This window comes from Dipodomys ordii, unplaced genomic scaffold (genome assembly GCF_000151885.1).
Source record: "Dipodomys ordii isolate 6190 unplaced genomic scaffold, Dord_2.0 Scaffold11, whole genome shotgun sequence".
Taxonomy (NCBI): domain Eukaryota; kingdom Metazoa; phylum Chordata; class Mammalia; order Rodentia; family Heteromyidae; genus Dipodomys; species Dipodomys ordii.
This window is the reverse complement of record NW_012267227.1, coordinates 797,381-803,163: the sequence shown is the minus strand read 5'-3', so window position 1 is coordinate 803,163 and position 5,783 is coordinate 797,381.

Sequence of the window (5,783 nt, the reverse complement as noted above, 5' to 3'; positions counted from 1 at the left end):
TTTTTTTTTTGCCAGTCCTGGGGCTTGAACTCAGGGCCTGGACACTGCCCCTGAGCTTTATTTGTCAAGACTAGCAGTTGACCACTTGAGCCACAGCACCACTTCTGGCTTTCTCAGTATATGTGGTACTGAGGAATCAAACCCAGGGCTTCATGCATGCTAGGCAAGCATTCTATCACTAAGCCACATTCCCAACCCACCACACTAGTCATTTTTTAAATGCAGAGTTTGGTGGCATTAAATACTTTCATGTTTTCTGCTGTGACCACCACCATCCATTTCTAGAACTCTTTTCATCTTGGACAACTAGAATTTTGCCTCTATGAAATACTCTCAGGGTAAGGGCAATGCTTAAGTGGTAAAGCATCTGTAAACCAACTAAACAAAAACATCAGTGCTTATTGTTTCCCATTCTAGCCCTCTTCTTTCCTTTCCTTTCCTTCCCTCCTTCCCTTCCTTCCCCGCCCTCCCTCTCTGTTTCTGTTCTGGCACTGGGGCTTGAACTCAGGGCCTCATACTCTGGCTTTTAAACTGAGTAACAGTTCCCCTTCTAGCTTTTTAGTGGTTAACCGGAGATAAAAGTCTTAACAGATTTTCCTGCTTGCATTAGTTCAAACTGTGATCCTCAGATCTCAGCCTCCTGAGTAGCTAGGATTACAGGTGTGTGCCACCGGTACCCAGGTATTGCTTTAATCATTTTAAATGTGCAGTTCTGTGGTACCGTCCACTTCTGAAGCTTTTTCCCCTACCCACCTGAAACTCTATACCACTAAATAGTAATTCCCATTGTCCCTCATTGTAGCCCCTGGTGACTACCATCTGCCTGTGTCTTTAAGAATCTGACTGCTTTGGGTACCTCTGTAAGTGGAATTATACAATACCAGCCTTTCTGTGGCTGGCTCATTTCACTTTGCTTTGTGTTCTTCAGGTTTAGCAATGTAATTGCATGAGTCAAAATTTCATTTCTTGCTGGGCGCTGGTGGCTCACGCCTGTAATCCTAGCTACTCAGGAGGCTGAGATCTGTGGATTGCGGTTCAAAGCCAGCCCGGGCAGGAGAGACCGTGAGACTCCTATCTCCAATAAACCACCAGAAAACCGGAAGTGGCGCTATAGCTCAAGTGGTAGAGCGCTCGCCTTGAGCTGAAGAGCTGAGGGACAGTGCCCAGGCCCAGAGTTCAAGCCCCAAGACCGACAAAAAAAAATTTTTTTTTCATTTCTTTTTTTAGGCTACATAATATTCCACTGAATGAATATATTACACTCTGTTTATCTACTCCTCTGTTGGTGGACATGTGAGTGATTTCCACCTGTGGCTACTAAATAATACTGCTATGAACATAGTTGTGGCAAGTATCTGGGCCCTCGCTTTCATTTCTTCTATGCAGAGAAGTAGAATTACTCAGCCCTATGCTAACTAACTCTATCTTTAATGTTTGATTTCTACAGAAGCAGTGCCGTTTGCTTTCCTCCCAGCAATTGAGGAGCATCCTTTCCAACACTTGTTATTTTCTATTAAAAACCCCCACAAAACCAGCCCTTTGACGGCTGAATATGAAGTAGTTCAGTGTGTACTATTTTTATTTGTATGAGTTCTTTAAAAATGTATATAGGTGTTTTATTCACCTATAAAGTTTTAAATAGTAGCTCTTTTTACTGGCAACTTTTTTCTGTGTCTGTATCTCTATACTCCCTTGGCCTTAAGGTCTGGTACTTTGGCTCAATTTCCTGGCTCATGGTTGATGCTTTGCCATTTGAACCTGGCCTCCAATCTGGCATTTTGCTGGTTATCTGGAGATACAATCTCATGGACTTTCTTGCCTATACCAGTTTCGAATCTTGATTCTTCGTGTCTCAGCCTCCTGACTAGGTGGCATTAGAAGAGCGTGCCACCAGTGTCTACTCCCTTAGAACTGTTTTTGTTTTAATGCCAGTACTGGGGCTTGAACTCAGGGCCTGGGCACTAATGCTGTACCACTTGGAGCCACAGCTCCACTGCCAACATTCCTGTATTTGAGAACTTACTATGCCCCACTGGGAAGCTCTCTGCATATGTTACATAATTTGATCTCACCCAGCACTACTAAGAAGCAGGCTTATTGTCATTTTCATTTGATGGTTGAGAAAACTGACCCATAGAGAGCTAAGGATTATTCTCCCAGTGGCTCACCTGGAAGTGACGAGCTCCATGTTTAAGCCCAGTCTACCTATGTAGCTACATGCAGTGCTACAAATGGCTCTTGTCAGAGATCTGGCCTTCATGTAGAGAGAGGCCATCTCTCAGGCCAGAGTCTTTCATGAGAGTTATAGTTTTGACTTAGCCACTTTTCCTGACAGGATACATCGGTGTTCTGGCTGTGTGAAATGAAGACAGAACAATTCCAGTGCCTTTTTTCTCCAGTTATCCCATGTTGATTTTTAGCTAGTGGAAAAAAAAAAAACCCCTCTCAGCAGTCCCTTTCCTGTCTTCGTGGGAGGTACTCTCTAAGGCTCCTCCTTTCTTCCTGATGGGGCTGCCTATTCCCAGGGAAACAGAGCTCTCCTCCGCCCCATCCTACTTCTCCTGAACTTTGTACTTCCATGATGAAAAATTAACTGAGCTAGAGTTTCCCTACCAGGGACAAAATCTGATCTCTCAGAACAGGTCTGGCTGGGCCCCACAAGACTAGGTACCAGCGCGGAGCTGTAAGTATCTGGAAGCTACAACCCAATCACCACCCTAAATGGTGAGGGAACCTTCCTCAGGGGTATGACAACTCCACTTCAAATCCCCAACTCTTCTCATGGAGAGACAGAGGCCAGAGGAGAAATATCACCCACAAACAGCACTTTTAGACCTGTGTATTAGTCCAGTACTTTATTTCCACATGCCTATGTGGTCCCTGTCACACTGATTTTGCTGGCATGGGAAAGTTTGAGAAAAGGAAAGCATGGTCAATCACTCTAACAAGATGGCTGACGAGTCATCCTGGCCTCTCAAGAAAATGAGAGGGTTGAACAGGTGCCTGTTCCAAGGAAGGCCATGATGTTAGAGGCTAAGTGGCCAGACCCCCACTGAACCTTCTACTCTCTCTGGCCACTCCCTCCAAAGTATAAATTGCCTTCCTTTAGACATTTGTGTACCTATATCTGTGTGTGATGAAGGTCTTGCACTGGAGAAAGATTATAATGCCTCTTTCTCTCTTTCCTTCCTTCCTTCTTTTCTTCTTCTCAGGTCATGGGCACTCTCCTTTTGCTTTTTTGATCAAGGCTAGCATTCTACTACTTGAGCCTCACCTCCATTTATTTATTTATTTTTATTTATTTGTGTACTTACTGCTGGTTAATAGGAAATAACTGTCTCTTTGCTGTGTCTGCCTAGACTGGTTTCAAACTTTGATTCTCAAATCTCATGCTCCTAAGTAGCTAGGATTACAGGAGTGAGTCACTGGATTCTGGCAGTTTCTAATGCTGTTTCTGGACTTGCCACCCCGAACAAAAAGCATTCTTTTGCTCCATCTTTCAACAGACAGAGCAAGATGGAGGCAGAAAGAGCCAGAGTCAAAACCAGGGATGAAGCCAGAGCCTCTTGCACTTGATCTAGCTCTCTCTTAAAGAGTTAGACTTGACGTTCTGGTTAAAATTTACCTTTTACTGGAAGGTCATAGAAGCAGGGACCTCTTCTTGTTTTTCACTGCCCTCTGGAGCTCATTCCAGCCCCTTTTCCTTGAATTTGGGCTCCTTAGGGTTAGGGACCATTACCTTTTCACTTTGGAGTTCCCAGAAAGAAGAAGGAGGGCTGCACCACACAAGTTCTGGTAGATAGATGGCTGTCCAAGTAGGTGGAGCTCCCTTGGCCACACCCCTCTACAGGGCCTCGGCAGGGACCCACATATGGCTGGACTTCTTTCCAGCACTGGGCTATCTTCCAAGCTTTGCATAGTCCTCCAACAAGCCACCATAGGAGGCTTCGAGGAAAGCCATCTGTAGCTCCAATTCACAGGTGAGCAAACATTTGTGCAATGCCACAATAGGGCACCTGTGTAAAGAACTTTTATTTATTTATTTACAAAGAGCTCCCTCATTTAGATCATCCAGCTTTTCAGAACTCGGTAAGGTAGCTGTGTGGAAGGGGTGAGATGACCTACAAAGGCCTCAAGATCACCCAAAACCCCTGATTCAAGTCCCAGCTCTGCCCCTAGCATCCCTGAGAAGTCCCATTATCTGTAAACCTGAGGGCTAAGGACATTTACCTCTAGGGCCGCTGTGAAGAACGCATCAGAGGAAATTTGGGATGAAGACAACAATCAGAAGTGTCCATTCACCCCCTCCTGTCTGCCTGTCTGTCTCTCTTCTACTGGGGCTTGAATTCAGAGCCTAGGTGCTGTCCCTTAGCTTTTTCGCTCAAGGGGGGTGTTCGACCACTTGAGCCACAGCTCCACTTCCAGCTTTTTTTTTTTTTTCTGGTTAACTGGAGATAAAGTCTCATGGACTTTCCTGCCAGGGCTGACTTCCAATCATGATCTTCTGATCTCAGCTTCCTGAGTAGCTAAGGATTACAAGCATGAACACCAGACATCTCTTGTCTCTTAATCATGGCTCGCAAGTGAGGGAAAGGAAGAGGGTCTACCTGGAGGAATTGCTCAGGAATTCTCTTTTCAGAACCTCTAGGTCAGGAAGCTACAGCCCTTGGGAAGCCCAGCTCAGTTCAGTGGCAGAGCCAGCGAGGCCCCTGCTGCTCAGGGCGCACTTTGTGTATTCACAGCCACTCACAGATCGTTAACTCGGCACCGGCCCTTGGTTTGCAGATGACTTCTTTCTCACCATGGGGTTTTTCCTGCTGTTAAAAACAAACAAAGCCTCAGCTACTGAGTTAGCCAGATGGGGAGGGAAGGAGAGTGGCCAGGGGCTGCAGTTAACTCCCCAAAGTCACCGAGGGGCCTGTGGGCAGGTGCCCCGCATTCTGCTAGCGGGCTGTGGGAGCACCAGAGCTTCTCTGAGTACCAGTGTTTCCCAGCTCTCCACCCAGGCTAACTCTGAGTGTTATAAACTTCCCAGTCCGTCCTCCCCCGCCCCCCACCTCCTTCTCCAAGCTTTCACGAAGGCACGGCTTCAAAAACAAAAGATCTGGTTCCTTCTACTTGTTGGGTGTCGATGTCCGCCCCACCCCCACCCCCAGACCCTTTTCTAGCAGGAGATTCAGCAACACCCGGAATGTAAGATTTTTTCCAAAAGATAGAATTGTAAAGCGCCCCATTCATTCCTTCACGAACTCAACAGATGTGTCTGAGGTCTATTTTCTGCCAGGCGTTTGATTTCACAAGGCCCAAGGGACCCCAGGGCTCCAGCTTATTGTTGGGGGGGGGTGTCACTGTGTCCCTCCCCCACCAAGTCTTCACTTTTAAGAGCTTACTTCTCCCCCTTCCCAACTCCCTCCTCCGCACGCCGTCCAAGGGCAATGGCCGGGGTGACCTCACCAAAGAGAAGTTACAAACAGCTCCTGAGTCTTTGGCTTCCAGCCAAGGCCCTGACAGGGCATCGGCTCGCCCCGACTTCCTGGGCTTCGAACCTTCCTGCACCCTCTCCGGTCTTGGGCCCAGATCCCTTCGGGGGGGGGGTGCCCGGACGGTCCCTAGCCGTGCGCTCGACTTCGCTTCGGGTTTCAACCCTCTTCTTCCGCCCTCAACTCCCACGGAGCTTCCCAAGTATGGGCTTCCGAGTGCCCCCAAACTGTGCCCTCCCTCCGGGGGGGGAAGCTCCCCCCTTTCCCAGGACTTCCTCCCCGCGCCCGGCCGACCCGGCCCCG